At 44.8% G+C, this 27,095-nt stretch overlaps 1 protein-coding gene and 2 pseudogenes across 6 annotated transcripts in view; 1 reads left to right on the top strand and 2 right to left on the bottom strand.

The window, feature by feature from the left end:
• Window positions 1–27,095, top strand: part of Cdh13 (cadherin 13) — a 1,170,900-nt gene that overhangs the window by 929,506 nt on the left and 214,299 nt on the right. The gene's annotated exons all lie outside the window — the stretch shown is intronic.
• On the bottom strand, window positions 11,257–12,181 carry LOC147830583 (tRNA pseudouridine(38/39) synthase pseudogene; annotated as a pseudogene).
• On the bottom strand, window positions 12,289–12,904 carry LOC101717611 (tRNA pseudouridine(38/39) synthase pseudogene; annotated as a pseudogene).

Here is a 27,095-nt window from a genome sequence, read left to right as displayed (position 1 = left end):
AACCAACTCAGTCACTAGGTGATGCTGATGCTGCTGGCCCAGGGTCCCACTTTGAGACCACTGCTTTACTCTGAGCTATAGCAGTACAGGAACAATATTCACTTCCTTCAGCACATTCCATCCAGTGTCTAGTGTATAGCTGGGCACAGACTAGGTTTTCAATACCTGTACGTTCAGTGAATTAGTATTCCTTCCACACAGAAACTTGGCCTCTGTGAAAGAGTTCAGTCTTTTCTCGATGCCATCAAAGACTTAATAAGTGACATTTCATATAGCAGGTACTCTGTAAATGTTAGGGGTCTGAACATAGCTGTCACTCCTCATTAAAAATTTTAAAGAAGAAGCTTCTGGCTCCTTGTGCTTTTACTCCACCTTATGGAGCCTAACAACAGGATGCTTATTAAATGACATGGCTCCTTTAATGAGAAATTAACAATCTAAAAAACACTGAGGATTCAGTCGCAAGAGCTAACTGGCTGTGGTAATTTGTGATTGCCCTGCCTCGTTTCCCTAGTGCAAATCCATCTCTATTCAGCAAGGGCCTCAGACTTTTCAGGGAGGGCAATCTCTTGCTTTGAATCCTAGCAACCTCCAGCCTGGTTTTCAGCTTCATAAATCACTGTCATATTTCACCCGAGTCAGTGGTTCTCAGGGGAAGGGGGACTGTGCTCCCGGAGGGATATTTGGCAGTGTCTGGAGATGTTGTTGGCTGTCACAGCTGGAGCTAGGAGGCAGGAGTACCGCTGGCATCCAGTGGGTCTTGGTCAGGGACACTGCTAAACCTTCTGCAATGTACAGGCGGGGCCCCCACCACAAAGAGTTGCCAGCCCCAAATGCCAATAACACCAAGCTTGAGAAGCCCTGACCTAAGCAAAGATAACATGGCCATGAAGTTGCCGCAGTAGGCAAGAGCATGACCCTTGCCACTCCGTTGGTAGCATCTATGTGGCTGGCAGCAGAAGTGTCCAGGATAACATGGCTGTGTGACTTTCTGTCTAGATCTTCAGAGCCATGGGAAGTAGGTTAAGCCTGAGACCTTCCCAGCCCTACTGTGGTCTGGAAAATGAATGGCATCTGGTGTCACAGGTGTCGGACTACAGGCAGGATTCTCACACATCCTCTCTCTAAGTGCTAAATAAGGCCCCTACTCGCAGTGCACCAGGGGGCTGTGATCATGATGCCCGTATCACAGATAAGGCTAGCACTGGGGCTGAGTCGCTATCCCAGTGTCACTCAGAGGTCAGGGCTGAAGTCCTGAGCATCTACAGAACCTCTGAATCTATCCTTTTAATCCTTCTCATACTCTGGTTTGAACTCGGGTTCAGATCTCTGCTCTCTGCTTACTAGCTGCATGGTCTGGGGCAGCAGAGTCGACCCTTCATCATCTTTGTTTCTTCTTCTGCAAATGAGGATCAGTAACAGTTGTAAGGGTTTCTAGTAGAATTACGTGACAAAAAACACCTTTTGTGGTGGCTAGCCACGGAATAAGTTCCATAAATGTTAGTCTTTCCCTTGTTACCAGCCCTTATGCTCACAGATACTAAGAAAGAGAAATTACCAAGTATGGTATATAATTATCTTAGCTGATGTGATTTCTCTGAAACTAACTAGAAGATTCCATTTATTGGAAACATACTTAATGTTGAAACTTTTATTCCACTCACCTCCTTCAGGGAGTACTTAAAAATAACTCAAAATCACACTGTGAGAAGCCCATGTTCTTTACCCAGTCGGGACTTAATTACTCCTTCAGCAACTTCGCCCCTCTCAGAAGTTGTTCAGTGTTAAATCCCACCTGACCTCCTGGGAAGACGGGAAACCTTCCACGCACAGTTCAGCTGCTCAGTGACTAAGGAGACTTCACCCTGAGGGTTGGAGATGTTTAAAGATTTTTCTGATGACAATGAAAAAGAAAACAAATATTTTTGTAGATGTGCTAAGTTAGATACTTACAAATTACGTTCCTCTCTCCAGGGAAAGATACATTAACTTTCACCATAGGCTGCTTCCTGCTGTTGGGCCCCAAGGATCTGTGGATTAGGGATCGCGTGGGCACTGTCCTTCTCTCACTGTTCGCAGTGTCCAGAGAGGACAAGTCTGCTCCCTGGTGGTGGCCTTCGAGCCTGTCCAGAGCAGGCTCCAAGCTCTACTCTGTTGCTTTTCCTGTTTGGTCATAGCCTTTGTTAGGAACAGCCTTCTAAAGAAAAGCACTCCCGGTGACCTCTCCCCCAGCAGGCTGACTACAGGGCTCTCCTGGCCACCTGTTGTCTCCATCTGGAGCCCCTCTTCTTCCTCCCCCAGGTTTATCTACATTTTACAAATATTTTGACCACATGCTGTCCTCCGTGTCCACCCACCCTTTGTCTTTGTACCAGGACAACTCCAGTTCCTACTGCAAAGCCCAGTGCAAACATCGCCTCCTTTCTGCAGTATTCCTGTCCCTCCCAGGGGAACCTAATAACACCCTTTCTCTGACCATGGTCTTGCATTCATTCATTCCTTCATTCATTGCCTGCAACCTGAAGCTGCTGCTCGAAACCCTGGGGCACAGACGTGAGCAAGAGAGTGGAGCTTACATTCTAGCTGGGGAAGCAATGCAAAATAAAATGTAAACTAACACCTAAGTCCAGAGAGTGACAAGCACCGCAAGGAAGATGGCAGGAGCCAGGAGCAGAGGTGCTAACTGAGGTGGTCAGAAGCAGGCTGCTCTGAGGCTGAAACCCTAACAACCAAAGGCAGATGTCCTTACCCAAGGATGTGCTTGGCGCCCCCTTGTGGACCTTCAGGCAGCTCCTCCTCAGAAGAGGCTGTGGGCGCTTTGAGGGCAGCACTCATGCTTTTTACTGTGGCATCTCCAGACTTTTGGAGTCCCCAGCACCCTGCACAGAATCTGTGTGCAGCAAGCAGCCCAAGTGCCTCAGTGTATTTTAGCTGAAACCTTTATGTTCAGTGGTACTGGCTGTTCATCTATTGGACGTGCTACTGGTTTGATTTGGTTTTTTTCTAAATCAAATAAGAAAGCTGTTGCCCCCTTATTTCTCTTCATTCAAGACATACTGGAAACACATACTTGGAAATCCATTTAGAAAATGCAATATGATGCCAAAAGACATTCTGGAATTGGTGCCATTTCTACTTGATGGAGCCTGGGTTAAAGTCATGATTTCTGCCATGTCTCCTGATCTTTGCTTAAAGAAATGCCACTCAGTTAAGTGTGGGGAGACACAGTAAGAGGAGGGAAGGATGTATTAGCATGCAGAGCACAGAGCCCTCTGTACATTAGCGATGCCCTTCCACAGTGTGTATTGTGCTGTTGCACAGGGTTGATGCCCACTTGTGCCACTAGAGAGAAAACATCACAGCCCCATGATGTGTCTATCTTGTCTGAAATACCCATGGTGCCAGTCTGCATCTGGCTCATAACAGGTACTCAGGAAAGACTAGAGAAATGAAGAAAGGAATCAATGAAGACATGAATAAAAAAAAATGGAAGAAGAGACCCCCACCCTGGTCCTAAAAAGCCAGACCTTCAGGTCCAAAGGCCATGGATGACTTGAACTTTAGTCTAGCAGGCCACCTTTGCATGCTCCATCTCTCCACCAGAGGTCCAAGTTCAAGTAGTGTGCTGGGTGATAGTACATACAACCTCTCTAATCCCTGCAACTCACAGAGCTGAGAGGCCAGTGGGGAAGGCTTTGGAAGCTGGTTGGCACAAATCAATGAGGAATTATGGACTGTGGTGATAGCTAAGAAGGAAGGACATTGGGCACTGGGAGCCTTGGGCTCAAGCCAAGGATTTTGAGCCATCTCAGGTGCAAGACTCAGGGGATTTAGAAGGGAGAGTGGGGCATGGAGGAGCTGCTGAGTGGAGGACAGCAGTGGGGGGGACGAGTGGACACAGAGGGCCTGTCTGGGTCCTTCTTACCTCTGGTAGGAATCTGCATGTACACTCTTGGGTAAAGGCAGGTTTTGCAGGAGCTTTGGTGAGGAGGTGATATGAGCAGAGTTGATGATGTAGTCAGCAACTGTCAAAAATGGATTGAAGCAGGCAGGAGGGGGTGGGAAGGTGGGCTGGAACCAGTGTTGGTGAGAGAGAATGGCCACTGACTTCAGCAGTGATGGCACAGCGGGGTGAGGGGGACAGAGTAGGACTTAGATGCAGCAGGACTCCGTGCTGATTCAGTGCAGACTAATGGTCCTAAACAGGACAGTTGTGCCCCCAAGGGACATCTGGAAATGCATAGAGTCCTGGTCTCAACTGAGAGGGAAGTTGGGGACCCCAGAGATGCCGCTGGCATCTGATAGGTAAAGCACAGGGCTGCTGCTAAGGATCCTACAGCCCTGATACGGCCCCTCTCCCAAAGCACTGACTTTCCTTGCCCCACAGGGCAGCAGAGCTAAGGCTGAGAACTTGGCTTTAGAGAGAGTCAGGAAGTCCATTGTCTTGCTGACAGTGTGACAGAATGAGCTTTTCTGGAGATCTTGGAACCCAGAGAGCCAGCTGGGGAGGGCAAGGGCCATGAGCTGGGTTTCCGAGGCCTCCGAGACATCGATGTGAGAAGATGCCTTATTTCCTTCCCCTATTTTCATGAGCCCCAGGAAGACAGCCTTCTCTCTGCTAACGCAGCTTCCAGCCGCCTAACCTGGATCCTCACCTTACCACCTCCGCCTTCCAGAATCCCACCTACCCTTCTTCCTGGCCTTGAAGAGAAATATATGGCCCTTTCCACCAGAAGGGTTTTACTCCATCAGTGTAACAAAACAGACAAAGGTAACAAAAGGCTCTGTAGCACTTTCCCTGGAGTATTATTAAATATTGTCTTGCCTCCTCCTGGGTCATTTTCTCCTTACGAATACAGAGGAAGAAACACAAGTCCCCCCTCCTTGTCTGCATGATTTCCTTCCCTGCTTGGCTGTGTGCTGTCAGCATTCTCGCCATCAAGAGCACCCCGAAAGCTCAAAGGAGCCAGAGTGGCCTGTACAAGCCAAGCTTACCCTCAGTTCACCTCTCACTAACGGCATCTCTCCTGCCACCTGCTGCCCTGAGGCCTTGGGCCCACCTGGGGGAGCCCAGAAGCGCCCCTGTGATTGGTCCCCAGAAACACCCCATCTCAGCCCCCTCTCTTCACCCCACCTCTCTGCCTTCCTTTGTGCATAGCACCTATTTGGAAATCAAATATCAGCCCAAAAGGGAAGGATAAGGACACTGTTTTGAAGGGATTGAATGGTGTGTAAGCTAAGCAGCCTTTGTTGAGGGGACAGGAGCAGAGTAGCACAGATCCAGGTGGCCCTCGCCAGAGGCAGACCACACGCCGTAAGCTCCACCAGCTTGCGTGCCCTCGGGTCCCCTTCCAGGTCCCCGCTCTGGCTGGTGAGAGAATCCCAGCTTGCAGCCACTCACCCCTCAAGCACTGTGACTGAAGCTCAACTTCTCACATCACCTTTGCCCACACTGAAAAACAGCAACAACAAACCCCAGAAGTTCTGCACAGCGTGAGGAATCAAGCTAATGAAAGCGCTACCATGCTGAATTTGCAATAAGAAGGCAGAGTGAAACCTGTCAACTAAAGAAAGAGGCATTCTCTGGCACCCTTCCGAGGAGCCATGGGAGCAGGGAGGACAGAGCTTGTTACAGTAATCGCAGCATGTGTGACTGTCGGGGGCACCTGGGGAAAGAGAGGGCCCACGAGGGAAGAGCGAGAGGCTGCTTGTGGCTGTGCTTGTGTTGCTCTTTCCTGCTAGTCTTGCTGACAGGATTCAGATTGTCCACACCCAAAGGAGCCAGGATTTGCCCTGCTTAGCCATGTAGAAAACGCTGAGCACGAGCTGCCCGGGTGGGCAGCGCCCTTGCTGTGCTGACTCTCGAGGACTCAGCCTCAGGCCCAGAGCAGGCACACTCTCCCGGGAGCCACATTCTGCACAGTGGCCAGGTTTATCGGCTTCGGTGCCCAAAGCTTGGTGCCCCATGTGTTTGATAGAGATAAACAGAAACACCTGTCACGTCTCCTGGTCATCTGTCCACAGCAGCTCAGAGCCAGGCAAAGTAGGAACACCACAGGCCCTAGAGAAGCCCCTGGCAACTCGGGGTGCTGGTGGAAGTGGCCAGCACCCTTGGCAAAGTCCCAGAGCACCTGCTTTGATGTCTTTATCTTGGGAGGAGTGACAAGGTTTCCACACAGGAATATGCAATGTGGAGCTGTTGGTGACATTTAGCGACTGAACAGTGCCAACAGCAGTATCTTAATGACAGAGGCAGTGGATTGATAGGAAGTCAATTGCCAAGCCATTAGTCAGATGGCGAATCCTGCTCCGATGGAGGACCTGGCCTGCGCGTGCAAGCTGGTGAGGGGAGAGCTTCCCAGGACTCGAGCTGTGGGCTCAAAGGAAGGGGAGAAACATCAGCTCTTCACACGAAGGAAACACAGGAGTGTTCCATGAGACAGGGACTGTGTCTACTTTGTTGGCCATGGTGTCCCGAGTGGCTGACAGTGAGTGTTCATTAAATATGTGAAGTAGTGAGGGAATTGGAAGGCACCTTCCTTAGTCTGTCACTTCCAAGCTTGCCTTTTTGCTGTGATGACAAATCTAACCTCCCAAGTTGGGAACCTCTGAGTGGCCTTGAATGTGTCCCACTCCCTCTGTCCCTAACAAGTCCCACATGCTCTACCCCAGAGCCCCATCTCCATGTTCCCCATCGGCTCCCTCCAGAACCCATCAGCACACCAGGTCTCCCTGGTGAAGGACTCACTCCAATCTGTGCTCCATGCCCCTTACCGCTTTCAACACATAAATTCCACCACGTTACAGCCCTGCTTTAAACAACCAGACTAAGCAGAAGTTTTGACCATGAGATTGCTATTAAGCTGCCACTACCTTCCCACCTCATTTCTGTGCACACCGGGTGCTGCATCCCATGTGTTCTCCTGGCTCCACCAGTCCACCTTGAGTCTATGCATTCTTGAGTCTTTGTTCACCAACTCACTTAGTCTGGATTTCCACCATTCTCTTCTCAACCTAGATAAACACTCCCATCATTTAAGGCACATCGTTTGGAACCATTTTCTGACTCCTGTGCTCCTTTGGAAATATCAGATCATCTCCCATTTCTCTCTTGCATTTTTCATGCTCCGTGATTATCAATTTGCATACTCATCTATGTTAGTTCATTTTCCGCTGCCATAACAAAATACTCAAGACTAAGTACTTCGTTAAGAAAAGGGGTTTATTTAATTCACAGTATCGGGGGCTAAAAGCCCAAGATTGGGAGGCTCATGTGCTCTGTTTCTAATCAGGCTCCCCTTGGCTGGGTCACAACGTGATGGAGAAGTGGAAAGGGAAATAACCATGTGAGAAAGACCCAAGCAAGTGAGGTGGGCTCTCTCTATGACTACGTGTTCTCTTGAGAACCAACTGATATTCTGAAAGAACTACATCAACCTTTCCCTAGTGTGGCTCTCTCAGTGGCCTGATTTATCTCCTAAGATAAAATTCCACCCTTCAACATCACCATGCTGGAGAGCAAGTTTCCAACACCTGAAACTTCAGGGGACACAGTCAAGGCATCTCCAAAGCAAAGCAACCATCTGACCCGCTGGCCTAGGAAATCATCATGTTAGGGGCCACAGCATTTTATCACTGTTCCTTACAGAGGCCAATGTGGTTTCTGCCACAGAGTTACATACTTGATTACTTGCATGTGTTCACTGGTTAGGTGTGTGGATGAGTGGATAAGTAGGTGGATAGGTAGATAGGTGGATGGATGGGTAGATAAATAGATGGATAGTGGATTGGTGAGTAGGTTGGTAGATGAACTGATAGATGTAGGACAAAATGAGTGGAAAAGTTGGATGGACAATAAGTTAATTTTAGGAAAATGTAAAATAACTTGACAATCCACACATCCCCTACCTTGGATAAATGACATGACACTTTCCAGGGAGGGCTGGGTGTCCTCTTAAACTATTTGCCATTTGAACAAGGAATTCTGGGACTCCAGGTACAGAATGTTATCTAGAAGGCAGTCCATGGGACCTGGCCGAGCACATTCCCTTGGCCTCAAGCACTCCTTGTGCCAGGGAGAAGAGCACAGTTTGAGGGAGTCATGGTGGGGCCCTCTTAGCAGTGGCCCAGGGACCAGGTCCCTGGTTGTTTATATAAAGTCATTACCTCACTCCGAAAGGCTGAAGATACACGGTCAACCCAACGTTAATGTATGAGTCAATCACCGACTCCCGTAACGCTCAGCTCCAGTGAAGGATGTACTAATTGCTTGGTGCTCTTGTGATAAATCCTTTCTCAAGACCTCACCCTGGCACAGCCCTCCTCCTAGTGAGATGCTAACTAATAGGGGAAATGCAAAATGTTGATACTTCAGAATGTAGAGGCAGAAGAGATTCACACTGAAAGTGCAAATTACTTTTGTTGCAGTGAATGGAAAGTCACATTACTCTAAGAAGCTGCCCAATTATCTGTAATTATAGCCCCAAATAGTCAAGCTAGTTTGCTAGTCAATTGAGGAATTGTATGTTAAAGGAATTTGTCCCGAGAGAAAGAATATGGGAAACATGGCTATAAGGGAGACGATGCCCATGTGAGCTCTCAGGGACCCTATGATCCCATGGACACTTGTTTGCAGAGGAGGCATTTGTTATAGCGGTTATTCAATGCAGTGTTTTAGTGTTCGGTGGAGCACCCCATGTGAGCTGTAAGCTATCATAATATTCAAATAGTTAAAATCATCTGATGACATCTGATATCTAAACTGAAATAAGCTGTTTATATGAGTAAGGTTCTTTATTGAAATAAAGGAAACTAGTTCCATTATAGAAAAGGAAATACAAAAGTTTCAAAGAAAAATAACTTATTTGTAATTCTGTCATCCAGAGAAAATGATTGATAACAAGTATGTTTTCTGCTGATTCTCCTCTATGTATTTTCCCTTTAAAATTGGAACTTTAATACACACACTATTGCCTGGTTATTTTCTTGCACTTAACTGTCATGACTATTTCCTCCTGCTCAGTGGGCATCAAAGTAGTGATTTTTAATGCCAACATAACATTTGCCGTTTTGATGTACTACCATTTACTTAACCTCCCCCAAATATTGTAGACAATTTTTCTTTTTCTCTTTTTCTAATCTTGTTTTGTTTTTGCATACTGTAAATAGCCCTCTACTGAGCATCCTTGTACAAATGTCTTTGCACATAACTCTGCCTATTTTCTTAATACAGCCCTAGAGGTGGAATTAGAGATCAAAGGCTGTGATCATTTTAGGAGACTATAGGTTTGGATCTCACTGCAGCAGGGCCACTCCTGCCTGCGAGGGCTGACTCCTCAGTCTTTCCAAACAAACCTGGTGTAGAAATAAAGGTAAAACTCTCTTGGGAAGAAAAGAAAGAGTAAACATAAAAAAAAAAAAAAAAAACAACAACAACAGAGAAGAGGCAAATCCTAAACTCAGCCTGAGAATCATGGGATCCCTGGAGACAGGAAGACTCACTGTTAGGGTACAGCCAGCCAAATAGAAATGAGACAGAGAAGAAGAGATAGGAAACATTTTAATGGAGGCATTGGACAGAGGTGTAATGTACTGGGGACAAAGAGGTCAGGAAATGGAGAAGAAAATGTCAGACAAGCTCTGAAGCAAAGGAACACCAACTCCCTGGGATCACCCCTGTGGCAAAGGCGGCCCCTCCTCCTTGCATCTGGAGAGAGGGCTCAGGGCCCTGACCACTGTAACCCAGGACCGTCCAGAGGTGGTGAGATGCCCTGCTATCATTCCTGTGCTTGGAGAGTGTGGTCCAGGAGTGGTAAACCCAGGCACAGAAGCAGCAGACCTGCATGCACGTTAGACTGAGAACTTCGCTGCTCAAAGTGCGGCCAGTGGAGCAGCAACATGGGACGTGCCTGGAGGCTTATGAGAAATGCAGTCTCAGGTTGGCCTGCCCCAGACCTACTGAGGCAATCTGCATTTCAGCAGCTTCCCCAGGTGGTTCCCATGCACTATCAACTCTGAGATGCACTGTCTTCAAAGACTTGTCTTCTGTGGGTTTCAAACTTTGCTGGTGCATAGACTTAAGCGCGCCAGACTCTAATTCAGAGTCCACAAAGACAGCCAAGGATTTATGTGAGTGTTCGAAGTTCACTGAATTGCCAGTGGTTTTACAAGAGCGATTTCCAGATGTGAAAGTAAAACAAGATGTAAGATGCTGAGCATAGGTGGAGAAAAACAGTCAATAAGCCCAAGGCTGCATGAAATCTTTCTGGCTTTTTGAGAAAGGCAATCGACTCTGGGGACACTTGGCAAAGCCCATCGGGCCAGGTGTCACCAAGCAGCACACAGGAGACTGGCTAATGCAGTGTCCTCTCACCTCTCAACCCAGAAAGCAAAATGCTTTGCTATCCGGAATTGCAAGCATAGAAGAAAATTTCAGAAATAGTCACATAAGGATATTCCATCCTGTTATTATCACCTTTTTTGTTTCTTCAGTGAAACCTTCAACGAAAGCTATGACCCAGGAAGCAGGATTGGTACTCAGAACATTCTGTTTCCCCATCTTCCTCGGTGACTTGCTGAGGGACCAGTCTCATTTTTAAATTTTGTAAAAAGAGAGTTGATGAGACAAATTATGTAGACACATATAAGTGTCCATTTTTCAAGCTGTTTCTGCCTGCAACCAGCACAAACATTAGAAGGGATTTGGAGACAATTTGAGTCTAGCATCAAGTCAGATACACTATTAACTTTAATTTTATTATGATAAAGATGTCAGGCTATCAAGGAAGTCAACTCCAAAAATCTTCACTCGTGTTTCTATTTTTTAATTTTTTATTTATTTTTTTGTGGGATCAGGCTTTAAGGAATTTAAACACAAGACACCTGCTCCCAGATGTACATAAATTACAATTGCTTTTTGCTTTTTTCATCTCTTAATCCTTTGGAAGGGAATGAGAAAATGTTTGGTCTCTCTCGTATTTTTGGTTTGGTTAGGTTTTTTTCTTTTCTTTTCTTTTCTTTTCTTTTGGTTTTTATGAGACAGGGTCTCACTATACAGTTCAGACTGGCCTTGAACTCACTATATAGCCCAGGCTGTACCTGAACTCACAGCAGTCCTTCTGCCTCAGCCTCCTAAGTGCTGGGATTATAAGCATGCACCACCACGCCCAGCTTGGTCTCTTATTTAAGGAAGAACTTCCTTAATCGGGCCTTTTTTTAAAAAGCTGGTCATCAGAATTTCTGGAACTTCTTACAGTAAAATTTTTTTTTGTATTTCTTTTCTACCTACCTTCATTAGTAAGTTGTTGTCTCCTAGATCCTAGTAAGTTTGCTATAATTAAATAATGCTTTTAATTTCTGCATCTACACAGACTTTCTTTTTTGGTTTCTCCAAAATAGTATTCTCTTCTTCCAGTGTGTCATGACAATCCCTTTTAGCTTTTGTTTCTTCCTTATGGAATAAATGTGAGTGCTTGTTGTGTCCTCTATGAATAAAATGCTGGATCCGGAATTCCAATCCTCAGCTTTTAGGGCAATCCATGAGGGGCCTATATTTTTACATTTTCACTCCTTCTACAAAGGCACTGGTCTGCTTTATGACAGAGGGCTTAATGTTTCTCCATTCTATTGTTCCACCCATGTTTGGTCCTGTTTTACAGGGTAACACAACAGAGTCCAGTCCTTGCCCCATATTATACAACATGTGACTTTTGACAGCACGATTAGCCCATAGTTGCTGTAGGTGAGTAACGTTGAACTCCTGAATCTCCTGATCATAGATCCACTTGATATTTTCAAACTTACAGTCATACAAGACTAGAGGAAATTCTACAGCCATACTATACTGAGGCTTCTGGGGATTTTTCTCTATATTCAACAACTCATCAATAACTTCTGGCTCCTCCATTCCTTGGCCAATCAGAAAGAGGATAGCCATCACACATCGGACTTGATGATAAGGGAATGCCTGCCCAGTCACTTCAAATTGGTATAACTGGAAAGGTTCTTGCCATCCCTCCTCACCCGGGCTCTGTCCCACTAGCAGACAGAACAGTCCTCCGAAAATTAATCACTCCATTCGCTACATCCATTTTACACAAGTTCCTGAAATTATGAGTGCCAACATACTTCTGAGCTGCATAATTCATCTTTACAATATCTAAGCAGTCCTCTCGACAAATTAGAGGAATCTTTTTTTTTTTTTTTTTGGTACCGGGGATCGAACACGGGTCCTTGCGCTTGGGAGGCAGGCGGCGGAACTACTGAGCTAAATTCCCGGCCCATGCTTATGATATCTAAATCAGCACAAGGGAAAAAATAGCGTTAAGTGCACTCAAGGCACCTGAACCTAGCACTGAAGCTAGGTTCTACAAGGGCCCAGGCCAGTACACGGATGTCCGGAGGGAGTACCCGACTGAGAAGGTGGGTGTAACGGATCTCTTTGGCATCATCGCTGACTTCATCTTTTAAATTAAGATCTTTTGAACTTTTGCACCTCAGAAACAGACCACAGGTCAAGAGAAATCACCTGTCCAAAGGCACTAACTCCTTTGTCCATTCACCCACACCAGTGCTAGTTGGATATCGGTCTGCTTTCTATCAGTCAAGTCTTGGTCAGAGCCTCAAACAGTTTCTCTTCAATGGCATTGTCTGTGTTTTCCTGACTAGCAAAGGCCTGGTATCCCCAGCCCAGATAGGCTATTCTTAGAGCTACATGTCTTTGGCTGTGGGCACTAAAATCAAATGCACGCTGAGCTTTTCCAGATCCTGAAGAATTTTCTGTAACGTTTGGGTCTTTGATATCATTGCATTGTTCTTTTTTAAGTCTTTGTTCTTCCTGCTCCAGTTCTTGTACTCTCTTTAGAAGTTTCCCAATCTGGTTTCTGTCACTGTCTGTTTCAGCCATGGTATGACAGCCCCAGGAATCAATGAGTCATACAGTTCTTCGGATCCCTGGCCTCGCTGCCTTCCGTGAAGCCTTCACTCATGTTTTTAAATGCTAAGAGAAATCACGTGAGATGAGAATACAGAAGGGAGAAGAGAAAGAAAATGCCAGACAAGAGATTACATGAGGAGCCAAGTATGATGGCACATTCCTGTAATCCCAGTACTTGGGAGGCTGAGGCAGGAAGACCTCAATTTTGAGGCCAGCCTGGGCTACACAGTGTGCTCAAGGCCAGTCTAAACTATAGACCAAAAATATGTCTCCAAAACTAACAAGAAACTAGATAACAGGAAGTAGAGAAGCTCATAGCAATCACCACTACCACCATCATGAATAAACATAAATTGAGTATCGACTATGCACTAAGCAAGATGCAGACACTGGCATACACCCTCTCACATTATTCAACCAGTCAAGCAAAGCCAGAGTGTTAAGATTCTCTGTCTACAAAAGAGGAAGTTGATGCTTAAAGGGTTAAATATCTTGTCCGAAACCACCAGCCATGAAGTGGCCCACAGAGGACACAAATATAGAGCTCAATTTCCTCCCCACGCTCTCTTACCTCTCTCATGTCTATTATTCCACCAAACCAAGAGACAGAGAGAAAAACAGGAAAAATTTCCATCACTCAGGAAAAACACTTGGAATCAGTCCTGGCCTGGCTGCCATCACACATCCAGCAGAGTGACAGTCTTGTCATGAGACACCCAGTACCTCACACAGGAGCAGAAGAGAACCATGTAAGGGGTAAGCTGGTACCAGGGAGCTTCTCGGTAAGGGAAACATTAAAGTGTCTCATGTGCTGTGTCCCCCCATCCCCGTGCTACCATTGTCCTGTCTACTGCTTGCCATAGTAGCTAAGAGTCTTGACAATCCTCAGTTTTCAGCACGTCGAATTATTCATGAGGTGTAATCAAAACACACAGTGAATGTTTGAACTAAACATTTTTAAAAATCATTTCAGCAAAAGACATAGTGCCATTAATATCCCTTAAAATACAACTCCTTGCTTTGAACACACTGATCCCATGGTTCTTGCTGCTTTCTAAAGCAGTTCTAGATGTCCTTTTTCTTGTGTGCCTTTTCAAGGCTGCTTTGATGTTCTGAATCAATTTAAAATGTTAATAGCAATTTCTGTCAGATAAATACATTATGGTGTGTCTTTATCCATCTTATTCACCCAATCGGGCTCTTTCCCAAAGTCAAGATGACCAAGAAACGTAAACATTTTGAATTGACTCAGGACACCACGGCACCCACGACAGCACAACTAAAGACACTCAGGGAAAAAGACTTCCAGAACTGCTTCAGAAAGTGGCAAGAGTGATGGGATAAGTGTTTTCAGAGTGAGGGGGAGGATTTTGAGAGGGGAGAAGGACAATGTGCCTTAACGATTTTTTAATGTAAACATTCACTGTAGTTTGTGATTACACTGCATACTATTCAACGTTGGTGAAAATAGTCATAAGCCTTTCTGAAACTCTCAGTGCATGCATGCACACAGGGACATTTGACAGTCTGCCACCAGGTTCCCAGGGTGACATCCACACCTTGCCCTTTGCCATAGGAAAATGGCCCAGAGCTGAGGTTGGGAGGGGGAGATAAGCAAAGGGTGAGCTGTTTTCCTGAATCCCACTCTTACTTGAGGGTCACTTTTCATCACAGTGGCAGACGCCTCTGCCACCCACAACTTAAAGTGAGCAGAGGCAATTAGGGCATGTGCTCTGACCATTTTGAGTGACAGTCATATAGATGAAACCAGGAATTAGCTAGGGACTCCCAAGTGAGGGTCTGTGGAGCTACCTGACACTCCACACCCAGGAGTCCTCTGCAACCTTGGAGAAGGAAGGTGGCCGTCAAGCTCTGGACCGTAGCTGCCTATACAGCGTCATAGAAAAGGGTGCTCCCAGACAGACACAAGTCAACTTGCATTGAGGGGATCAGAGTTCAGAATTATCACCTTTGCTGTCCACATCCCTTAACATGCAAGTGAGAGCACAGTGTTCAGCAGGAAGTTCGCAGGTCATGGTGGTGAGACTGGGTGGGGATAGTAGCAGAGAGAGTGGATGTTTTTAACGAGACTCCTCCAGCAGCTGCAGACATTCTGTGGGAAGTGGTATTGCATTCCGCACATCACACCTGTAAGGGTGTTTCCATCAAAAGCAAAGCTTGAAGGCAAAAAGCAGAGGGACTTAAGAGCACCCAGATGTATCTCTTTTGCGCAGCAGCCCCTTCTCTGACAGGCTGTGCCTCCAGCGGCGTCAGTGTGTATAACAGATGCCTTCTGCATGCATAATGTATGTGCGGTGTACCTGGCACTGCCTTAACATGGGGAACGAGGATAGCATCTCTTGGACACTTTAAATAATTTACAATGAGTCAGAGAGTAATATGCAGCCGCATGTAACATTTATGAACATAAGTGAAACTTCCATTTTTTTTTTTGAAGGCTAGATTGCCTTTTTCTGAGTGTTAGTGTTGGAATAAATTTTCTGGGCATCATTTTGGCTTTGCTGGAATACCTAGTGCTTAAAATGAGTGACCCAGGCCCTGGTTAGGATTTAGTAAGAGCAACAGAGAACTCCCTGTGGGGAAAGGCTATTTCTGGAAATAATCACCCATGTGCTAGCAGGGAAGGCAGGGTTGTGCTCACCGCACTGGACTCCAAAGCCAGGGCCTGTTGTCACACCAGGTTAGCTGTGTCTCCAGCACCAGGGAGACAGAGAGTCAGCTTCCAGTGCTCCCTTGCCTCCCATGTGCCTCCTCCTGAATCTCCTCACCACTCATACTGGAGGCTGAACAGAGCAAGGTCCCTCTCAGGTGCTCTTTTTCATTTGCTTTAACCACTGCTGCTGAGTTAGACCCATAGCATGGAGCTAGGAAGTCAGAGCAAAAGCAGAGAAGCGCAAGGGGCTCGTGCTCAGGAGTTCAGGGGTTCACCAAAGCCAGTGATGGTGTTGTTGAGCTTTTACTACTCCAGGCCCTGTGCCAATTGTCTCACATGTATCATTGATTTCATTTTGATTTAAAGAACTCAGGACCCCTGAAGTAGGCACCTTGATTCTACCCATTCTCCCAATGAGAAGCTCAGTGGTTAAGCAATGTTCCTATGATCAAAAACAGCTGAGGACTGAACCTGAGCAGACGAACAGAGCCACAGAATCTTCTCGAAATTTGACACTGCCCTGCCTCCCCAGCATCTCTGGCTGGGAACTAGTCCTTTAAAATAAAAGATCAAACAATTGACGGGTGTGCATGTTGTCTACCCACATGATGGGGGCTTGCTAGGCTGTCATGTGCCATGATGACAGCAGGAGCATTGAACCTGGGGGTTCCAGTGTCCTGAGTACTCCAGCTCCTTCAGATGGAGCCTGCTACTTCCCAGGTCATCCACAGGGTGCACATGTAGTGAGCAACACTCTGGGTCAAAACCTGAGCACCACATGAAGTCAAGAACAAAACACACAAGCTCCCTCCCTCCTGGAACTTAGAATCCAGCAGGCTGCCCACGAGAAGAGTGCTTCCCCGTTACTTCTATCTACAGTTCTTGGCTCCACCCCAGAGCAGCAAAGTTCATAGTTCCATTTGGTATAGACATACAAGGGGATGCTACTTGGCTTTGGAAAGGAGGGTATCCCACCGTTCACAAGGATGAGCATGAATGTGGGGGACATTGTGCCAAGTGAAATAAGCCAGACACAGAAGGACAAATATTATATGATACCATGTACACGATGAATCTTAGTCAAGCTCATAGAAGTAAAGAACGAAATGATGGGGAAAACAGGGCAGTTTAGTCAAAGGGTTCAAAGTCTTATTTCTGCAAGATGAAAACTCCTAGAGACGTACCATATAGCACAGTGCCTATGGCTGGAAACACTGTATCATAAACTTAAAATTTTGATGAATAGAGAATGGGAAGAAATCTTTCCAGGTGACACTTAGGTTTATAGCATAGTTTGTAGAGATGTTTTCATGGCTGTGCGAGTGTCTGCAAACTCATCGAGGTTTATACATTAAGCATGTACAGCTTTTGGTATGTCGATCAAACTTCAATAAAGTAACATTTCTGTAAGAGCACATTCCTGCCACACAACTGTGCCTTCAGTCTGCAGAAACAGAACCACCTCCTTGAGAGTCTCCACCAAGTTCTCTTGTGTTCTCCAAGCCTGACACCTTCTACCTAGCGAATATGCAGAACTTGAACTTTAATTTGAGGCCTAGGAGTAAATGCAGAATTACACAATCTAGTCTTGGGTTAATGCTTACTGCTTGGACAGATCTTTGGGTGTCAGTAACAGAAACCCAGTTCACCCACTCACAGAGTAAAGGTAGTGAGTGGCCTCCAAGACCTCCAGGGAGTGGCAGACTTCCAGCTCTCAGGAGCGGGTACTGGCACCGTGCCAGGAACTCTGGCCACAGGGGTTCCTGGACCTGCCTTCCGGGTGCTCAGCCATCAGTGTGTCTAGGCTCTTTTGTCTCTCCACATCCATTTACCTTGCCAGCAACTTACTTGGTCTCTTAAAGTTTCAATTCCAAATTATCATGAGGAAACAATGACTAACTTGGCCTTGGTGAAGTGATTTGGTTCCCGGTTGGGATATGCCCCCCTCTGGCCCAATAAGTCCTGGCCCTTTAGCATAGACACGTGTTCCACAAAGTCGTCCCATCTGCCAAGAACCCAGAGGGGAAGGGCACATCTAGCAAAGTGGAACATCCACGAAGTATCATCATCTATGCACTCAAGCTACAACTTGTTACAATCCATTTTTTTTATTGAAATCTTTCCAACTTTCTGTGACTCCCAAACTAATAGATCATTTTTGATTGACTGTTTTGCTTTTCTTGCCTTGAGAAAAAAAATCCATTCAATTCTTCTCTGCTTCAAGAGACACTTAGAGACAGGGTGGGGCTAGCTATGTAAATCAATAGCAACACAGTACAAGAAGAAAAACTATTATCAGCTACCATTTATTGAGTGCTTACTGGGCTACTGGTGCTGTTCAGAGCAGTTTACATGTTCAAATTTATTTAGTTTCTGTAGTGACCATAGGCAATTTCCTGTTTTCTCACCTGTAAAATGGTGATAATACCTGGTATACAAGGTGATGGTGAATTCTGGGAGTACCACTACATTTCTTATCAATGCATAGTATGTTCTGGGTAAATGTGCTTAGTGTCACTGTGACAGTGTTGTCAGCTACAGCAAACCTTCACCACTCAATGATCATGTTGCTTTGTGGTTCCCTAAAAAAAAACTACTGCTCACATTTTGACTCCAGTGTTTGAGGGCAGAGTACCAAGCTCACCTGGGGATTCAGATACCCATGAAGTGGGAAATGAATAATAAAAAATGGTGGATTCCCAGGTTAGAAAGCAGGGGAGATAAAATGTTTCAGAACCAATGTGCCTGGTGGCAGAGCTCTGGAAATCTGTGTCAGGACCATGGAGAGTTCACGTGGCCTCCAAGTGGCTTCCACAGTCTCTTCAAAAAATGTAAAGCTCTGCATTAGGAACTCCAGCCTTCCCAGCACCAAGGAGCAGAACTGCCCCCAGGGCAGAGGAGGTGAACCTTCCCGGCCTCCTTACCACAACCCCCAGCACCAAGGAGGTGAGCTGCGTGGATGCCAGGAGCACACATATGCCCCACCCCTTTGAAATGAGAAGACACATAAAAAAGTCTCAAAATCAGACTTCCAGATCACCTAAAGCAACCCCAAAAGGAAATGAGATGGAACACTCTGATACTCAACCACCTGGACTCCCTGAACTGCCAACAAAAGAGGATCTGGAAAAAATAAAATCAGAAATAATTTCTCAGATAACAGCAGAGATTGTGCCCATAATGTAAGACATGATTAATAATCTAGAGAGGACACAGATAAGAAAATAGAGGAGCTGAGGAACATGAAGGAATCACAACATAGGAAACAAATAGAATCTATAAAACAGATGCAAACAGATTTCCAGGAGATTAAAAACTCCATTGAAAGTTTACACAGCAGAATGAACCAATGTGAGGACAGAATTTCAGATATAGAAGATAAGATTGCAATTACATACCAGGAAAATAAAAATTTCTTTAAAATAGTAAGGGACCACAAGAAATCAATCCAGCAGCTGCTATACAATGCAAACAAGAATAACATAAGACTGATTGGAGTCAATGAAGAGAGAGTGCAGATGACATTAAAAAAAAAAAACTGTTCATAGAAGTGATGGCACAAAACTTCCCAAGCAGGGGAAAAGAACTTCACATAGAGATAGGAGAGGCATATAGGACTCCAACCAGCCTTGATCAAAATTCTACACATAGGCATATAATAGTTAAGATTCCAGAAACACAACAGAAGAACAAAATTCTACACATAGTTAGAGAAAAGAAACAAATCATATGCAAAGGAAAGCCCATCAGAATCACAGCAGACTTCTCAATGCCAACGCTCAAGACAAGAAAAACTTGGAGTGATGTATTGTAAGCCCTAAAGGAAAACAGCCTCCAACCCAGATTGATGTACCCTGCAAAACTATCTTTCTGAGTTGATGGAGAAATAAGATACTTTCATGACAAAGAGCACCTTAGGAACTTCATGAATACCAAACCAGCACTCCAAAAAATTTTAGACAAAATCCTAGAAAAAGACAACAAGGATCACAACCCTAGGAAGCCCAGCAGAATGAATCCATCAGGTACAACAAGAAATTAAATGCAAAGGGGGAGAATTCAAGAAAAAGAAAAAGTCATGACAATGATAAGTCAATATGTATCATTTATAACCATCAATGTTAATGGTCTCAATTCACCAATCAAAAGGAGTAGACTGGTAGAATGGGTCAAGAAGCAAGATCCAACAGTGTGCTGGATACAAGAAACACAATTCCAAAAGAAACTTATAGATTGAAAGTTAAAGGGTGGAAAACAAACTCCATGCAACAGGAACCCGAAAAAAAAAGCAGGAGTAGCTATCCTCTTTGCAGATCAAGTGGATTTCAAACCAACACTGATTAAGAGAGATGAAGAAGGACACTACATCCTTGTAAAGGGAACAATCCAAGAGGAAGAGATGACAAGCATTAATATATATGCACTAAGCACTAGTGTGCCCAACTATATAAAACAAATAATAATGGACATGAAAAATCAAACAAGCACTAATGCAATAGTAGTGAGGGACCTCAATACCCCACTCTCACAAGTAGATAGATCAACTAGACAAAAAATAAGTAATGAAATATTAGAAATTGATCAAACTCTTGAAAAAATGAACTTAACAGATATTTACAGAGTGCTCCACCCCACAAAATCAGAATACACATTCTTTTCAGCTGCACACAGGTCGTTCTACAAAATAGGCCACATACTCGCTCATAGAACATGTTTAAGTAAGTGCAAAGGAATTGAAGTTATCCCCTGTATATTATCAGACCATAGTGCAATGAAATTGGGGATCAGTAGCAAAAGAAACCACAATAACTTCATAAACACATGAAAATTGAAAAACACACTTCTGAATAACCAATGGGTCACAGAGGAAATTAAAGAAGAAGTCAGACAGTTCCCACAATTAAATGACAAGGACAATACAACATATCAGAATCTATGAGACACAATGAAAACAGTCTTATGAGGGAAATTCATAGCAGTGAATGCTCATACTAGGAAAACAGAGCAAGCCCAATTAAACAACCTCATGCTGAACCTCAAGCTTCTAGCAAAACAAGCTTGGGACAAACCCAAAGCTCGTATAAGGAGGAAATTATAAAGATCAGAGCAGAAATCAATGCAATGGACACTAAGAGAACAATACAAAAAAATCAATGAAGCCAAGAGTTGGTTCTTCAAAAGAATCAACAAAATTGACAAACCCTTAGCCAACCTTATCAGAAAAAGGAAAGAAAAGGCCAAATCCATGCAATTAGGAATGAAAAGGATGAAATTACAATGGACCCACCAGACATCCAGAGGATCATCGATACATGCTTCGAGAACCTATACACCAATAAGATGGAAGACACAGAAGAAATGGACAGATTAGTAGGTATGTATGAATTACCCAAGTTGAACAAAGATGACCTACAAATTCTAAACAACCCAAAATCAACCAATGAAATTGAAAATGTAATTAAAAACTTCCCAACTAAGAAAAGCCTGGGTCCTGATGGCTTCACTGCTGAATTCTATAAGACATTTAGAGAGCAACTACTGCCACTACTGTTTAAACTCTTCATGAAATTGAAAGGGAAGCAATACTCCCAAATTCATTCTGGATGCAAGCATCACCTTGATCCCCAAAGCAGAGAAAAACCCAACCAAAAAAGAGAACTATAGGCCAATCTCACTAATGAACATAGATGCAAAAATCCTTAATAAGATGCTGGCAAATAGAATGCAGAAGATCATCAAGAAGTTCATACACCCTGATCAAGTGGGATTCATCCCAGGGATGCAGAGATGGTTCAACATACATAAATCAACCAATGTAATACACTTTATCAATAGAGCCAAGGACAAAAACCATATGATCATCTCAATAGATGCAGAAAAAGCATTTGACAAAACTCAACACGCATTTATGATAAAAACCCTACAAATAGGGCCAGGGATTTAGCTCAGTGGTTTTGCCGCCTGCTGCGCAAGTGCAAGGACCCGAGTTTGATCCACAGTACCCAAAAATAAATAAACAAATAAATACTCTACAAATAATTGGAATACATGGACTCTATCTCAATCTGATAAAAGCCATCTATGAAAAACCAACAGCAAATATACTAAATGGTCAAAAACTGAAGTCCTTCACACTAAAATCAGGAACAAGACAGGGATGCCCACTATCACGACTCCTGTTCAATATAGTCTTGGAAACATTAGCCACGGCAATTAGACAAGAGAAAGAAAAAGAATAAAGATAGGAAATGGAGAAGTCAAATTGTCATTATTTGCAGATGACGTGATACTCTATATAGAAGACCCCAAGAACTCCACCGAAAGTCTTCTAGACTTAATAACCAAATTCAGTACAGTAGCTGGATACAAGGTCAACAGACAAAAATCAATAGCTTTCCTCTACATGAACAACAGACTGACTGAGAGAGAAATAGGGCAAACAATTCCTTTCACAATAGCATCCAAAAACCTGAAATACCTAGGAATCAACCTAACAAAAGAAATCAAAGACCTCTTCTCTGAAAAGAGAGATTGAAGACAGTGTCAGAAAACAGAAAGACATCCCTTCTCCTGGGTACAAAGAATCAACATAGTGAAAATGGTCATACTTCCGAAATGGCCCCATAGATTCAATGCAGTCCCAATTGAAATCCCAGCAGCATACTTCATGGACCTTGAGAAAACAATCCAAAAATTGGTTTGGAACAAGAAGAGACCCAGAATAGCAAAAGCAATTCTGGGCAACAGAGACATGGCAGAGGGTATCACAACCCCCAACTTGAAACTATACTACAAAGCTACTGTGAGGAAAAACAGCATGGTACTGGCAAAGAAATAGACCTGAGGACCAGTGGAACAGACTAAAAGATGCAGAAACAACTCCAGACACACTCAACCACCTCATCTTCGACAAAAGAGCCAAACACCCTCACTGGAGGAAAGATAGCCTCTTTAATAAATGGTGCTAGAAAAACTGGATTTCAACTTGCCAAAGATTAAAACTAGACCTATATCTCTCACCATGCACTAAACTAAAATCAAAATGGATTAAAGATCTAAATATTTTTTGTATACCCTTTTCTTGGTACATTTTAGGTGTACAATATAATGACATTCTTCATTGGAGATATGCACCTTTAAATACTCTCTCGGTTCTTATTTTTCCCCCTTCCCCTGCCCTCCCTTCAACCCCTCCATCCCTCCCTATTTACAAAGACTTTGTTTCCTTTTTTTCATTTTCTCATATTAATTCCATTCCTTTCTTTCCTTTCCCCTACCCCTCTAAAGATCTAAATATTAAAATAGAAATGCTGAACCAGCTGGAACAGAGGTTAGGTAGAACTCTTGGAGACATTGCTGTAGGAAAAGATTTTATGAACAAAACCTCAGTTGCCTATGTACTACCACAATCAACAAGTGGGATATCTTCTTATTAAAAAGCTTCTGTATAGCAAGAGAAACCTCCAGCAGTGTGAAGAGACAACCCACAATGTGGGAAAAAATTTTCACCTGCTGTTCCTCAGACAAAGGTCTACTATCTATAATCTATAAAGAACTTAAAAAATCAGACCTCCCAAATTTAAAGACAAAGAACTAAAAGCAGCAAATAAACATATGAAAAAATGTTCAACATCGCTGGTCATTCGAGAGATGCAGATGAAAACAACCCTGAGATTCCACCTCACCCCACAAAGAATGGCTGCTATCAAGAAATCAACCAATAATAAATGCTGGTGGGGGTGTGGGGAGAAAGGAACCCTTCTCCATTGCTGATGGGAGTGCAGACTGGTGCAACCACTGTGGAAATCATTATGGAGATACCTCAAAGAACTAGGACTAGAGGTCCCATTTGACCCAGCTATTCCCCTGTTGGGTATCTTCCCCAAAGAATTAAAATAATCATTCCACAGTGATATGTGTGCACCCATGTTCATAGCAGCACAGTTTGTGATAGCTAAAACTTGGAAATAGCCCAAGTGCCCATCAACTGGAGACTGGATAAAGAAAATGTGGTTTTTTAATAAAATGGAGTACTACTCAGCCATAAAAAATGATAAATTAGAGACATTTATAGCTAAATGGATGCACGTGGAGGCCATACTCTTAAGTGAAATAAATAGGACACATATGTGTAAATACCGAATAGTTTCTCTAGTGTGAGAAACTGAAAGTGTAAATAAGGACTAAAAGGTATAATAGATCATGTGAAGTAGGAAGAAAAGGGGCAAATGGGGAAGGGGAAGTGGGAGGAGTAGGGGAAAGGAAAGAAGGGAATGGGATTAATATGAGAAAATGAAAAAATGGAAACAAAGTCTTTGTAAATAGGGAGGGATGGAGGGGTTGAAGGGAGGGCAAGGGAATGAGGAAAAAATAAGAACCGAGAGAAATTGTGTAAAGGTGCAAATTTCCAATGATGAATGTCATTATATTGTCTACCTAAAATGTACCAACAAAATTAGTTAAAAAAAAAGGAACTCCAGCCTTGCAAAAGTTCTGCTCTTTTGGTTTATATGGGAGTTCTGATAAAAGTGGAACTCTGCTTCTGCAAATGAGTGGTTCAGACCTCCTCGGCTCTTCTGACCTGGATAGGGAAGTAGATTTTATCAGACTAAAGGGGGATGAGGGCCCCCAACAGGGAATAAGGACGTTTCATTTTTTTGTCTTGGGGCAGTTCAGCTTTAGTAACCCATGACTGAAAAAACATTAGCCAAGAAAAGAGCAAAATAGTAGCAAACACCACCCATTTCTTTTGCTGCGCCACCCTGCATGGACAAGAGGTAAATCTGTAATCAAGCTTGAGAAAAACACTTGGTACATTTGAGTCTTGTATATTGTTAGTTGTGTAATTTCTGTGTGCCTCTTTCACGAAAGAGTGGTGACCACACATAATTGTGTGGGTAAGAGGGAACCTGTGAAAAGAAGCAGCCCTGCTGGCATAAGATTCTAGATAAAATATAGCTGACTGGGTCGTTCTTTCTCTTCATATACTTTCACACACTGTAGGTGGGGAGAAGAGTTTGTCTGAAGTCTTTGTGCTGACGCCCACATGGAGCTTTTCTGCCTTTTCAGGTAGAAGATGTTTAGGACAAATGTTCTTAAAGAATAAATGTATCCTGAAGGAAAGAATGCTAAGAAATAAATTGTACTGCAGTAGAGCTGGTACCGACCTTGGCCACCACATGTCAGAAACATAACAAGCAGTGCTGTTCCACCATTAGAGCGGCTCTGGGTGCTGTGTATTTGGTTAGAATTGGGGGGAGTCAAACGAAAAGAGATGCAGCCTCATTCGTACACAAGGAATTCCCAGCAGGCCACTATGGCGGAGGGAATCACTCTCTTGTCTCTTATTTCTGGCAGGCTTTGGGTCTCTCCCTGCCTTGCTGCCCTGCCCTGCCCCTGCCCTGTGTCCAGGTGTTCTGGAATATTTGTGGCTCATCAGTATTCGTCTCTCTCGGTGCCCCTTCTCAGACCTTTGTCCTCTAGAGAAGCAGATGACGCCTCCCGAAGGCTTAATCCTTGGTTTCCAGTTAACGTTACCCACCTCAAAGTACCTTGACCCCTGACTCCTGCCGGACACCATCCCCGGGAGCTGCCAGACCCTCATGTCTATTGCAGGCAGACACTGCTCTCCTCTGCCCTACAGCCCAGACCTCAGATTCCTCCTTGGGATTTCCATCCCTATTCCATTGCTCTGCCTTCTTTGTCTGTAGAACTACTCTGTGGGACTGATTACCAAGTCCCTTCTCTTCCCCAAGAGTCCTTCTCTGTCGCAAGTGATTCCAATCCTTGAGGATATTTGGTGGCATTTAATTCATCTCCTGTTCTCTGCTTGGATGAATTCTCAGAACTCCCTGAGAGGAAGTACCAGGCGGTGGGACATCAGAGAAATGAAATCTTTACGTGGTGGGCGAAGGTGATGGATTTTCATCTCCTTCCTAGTACGTTTTCCTAGTGCTCAAGGACCTCTGGGCATTCTCCCTGCTCTTCCCTGCTTTTAGTTGATTTATTCTCCTCTGACTTATGACTGTTCTTTTTCATGTGGAACTTATCTGATTTTTCTTCTTTCTGTATCCAGCTCTCACACTGTAGCTTTTGCGCTATATTTATTACATATTGTTCAAGAATGCAGCTTGCTTAAGTTTTAAGCCACTGTGAGAGTCTTTGTAAGACTGGAGAAATGAGTTCATCTCTCTCTGACTTGAACTGTGGAAGTTGCCACCTGCTTGGATACTGTAACTGGTGTGTGTCTGTTGGGCCGTCCTGATCCTGGAGGATTACCCAAGCACCTGGCAGGGCACCCCCGTTACCTGCTCCTCTGTGCAGTGAGGGGGAAGATGGGCATTGTTCCCCCCATTCCAGGGAAGGGAAGGGTTCTCCTTCCCTGTCTCAGTGCACAGAGAAGGCCTCCGTTTCCCAGAGGGCCTTCTGCTGCTCCCTTAAGCCCTCCTCCCACCTCCCACTGGGGATGAGGTGCTGAGTGACGGTGGGAGTATCAAACGTCTTCGGGTCCCACTTCCTGTATGGTAGGATTCCTGCATCTCCAAGGCAGCACCCAGCTCCATTCTGCAGTCTGCTCTCACCAACCTGATGTAGCAGATTCTCTGGGCCTCCTGTTCCCAGCATCTGAGCACACTGTCATGGTTTGTATATAGATGTCCCCACAAAGCCTCATGCGCTCACATACGGGGCTTTGGGGAGGTGACTGGATCGTGGGGTGTGATGCTCATCAGGGGATTAGTCCGCTGGTGAGTTTATAGCAAAATGTGACTTTGGGAGGTGACATCTGTTCGGATGACCTGCCTGGCTGGGGGTGGGTCCTGGCTCGATCTGTCTCCCTTCTTTCTCCCTTCTCTCTCTGCTTCCTGATGCCATTCCATGAGCAAGCGTCGCTACCAGGCCCCTCTGCCCTGCTGCCCCACCTTGGAACCGGCCAACTGTGAACTGAATGCTCTACGCACTGTGAGCCAAAATAAACCTCTCCTCCTTTAAGTTGTGGGTATTGGTTATTGTGTCTCAGCAATAGAGTTCCTGAGACAACACCCTGGCTGGGCTGGGGCCCACCCTCAGCACTGGTCAGGCAGGACGGGGGAGCACATGGAGGCCCTGGTCAGTCCCAGGTGGAACCCTCGTCCATAGCCCACTTTGTAACAGCACTGTCCACAGGCTGGTTGACCACCTGCCCAGGTAGTGAGCCTCTAGCCTGCTGTTTCTCATCTGCCTGGTATTCTTGGCATGTGACCTAAAGAGCCAGAGTCCTAGGAGCCAGAGGAGCCGTGAGCCACTCAGAACTCATGATGTCCTCACATGACCCCCTGCCTGCATCTCCTGGCTCTTCCCCTATCTACTGCCCCATCTGCACTTTGTTCCTGGGCAGGTCACTATCTGCCATTCCCCGGTGTCATGCAGTTCCGGGCTCTGTGCTTTTGTCCTGCCTTCACCTGCAAGGCCCCCATTGTCCTCCTCTACCATCCAACCAAACCCTGCTTG

This window comes from Heterocephalus glaber, unplaced genomic scaffold (genome assembly GCF_053883595.1).
Source record: "Heterocephalus glaber isolate CG9 unplaced genomic scaffold, H.glaber_assembly_v1.0 deba00000071, whole genome shotgun sequence".
NCBI classification, from domain to species: Eukaryota; Metazoa; Chordata; class Mammalia; order Rodentia; family Bathyergidae; genus Heterocephalus; species Heterocephalus glaber.
The sequence above is the reverse complement of the archived record's forward strand: the minus strand, read 5'-3'. Positions and strand labels throughout refer to the sequence as shown.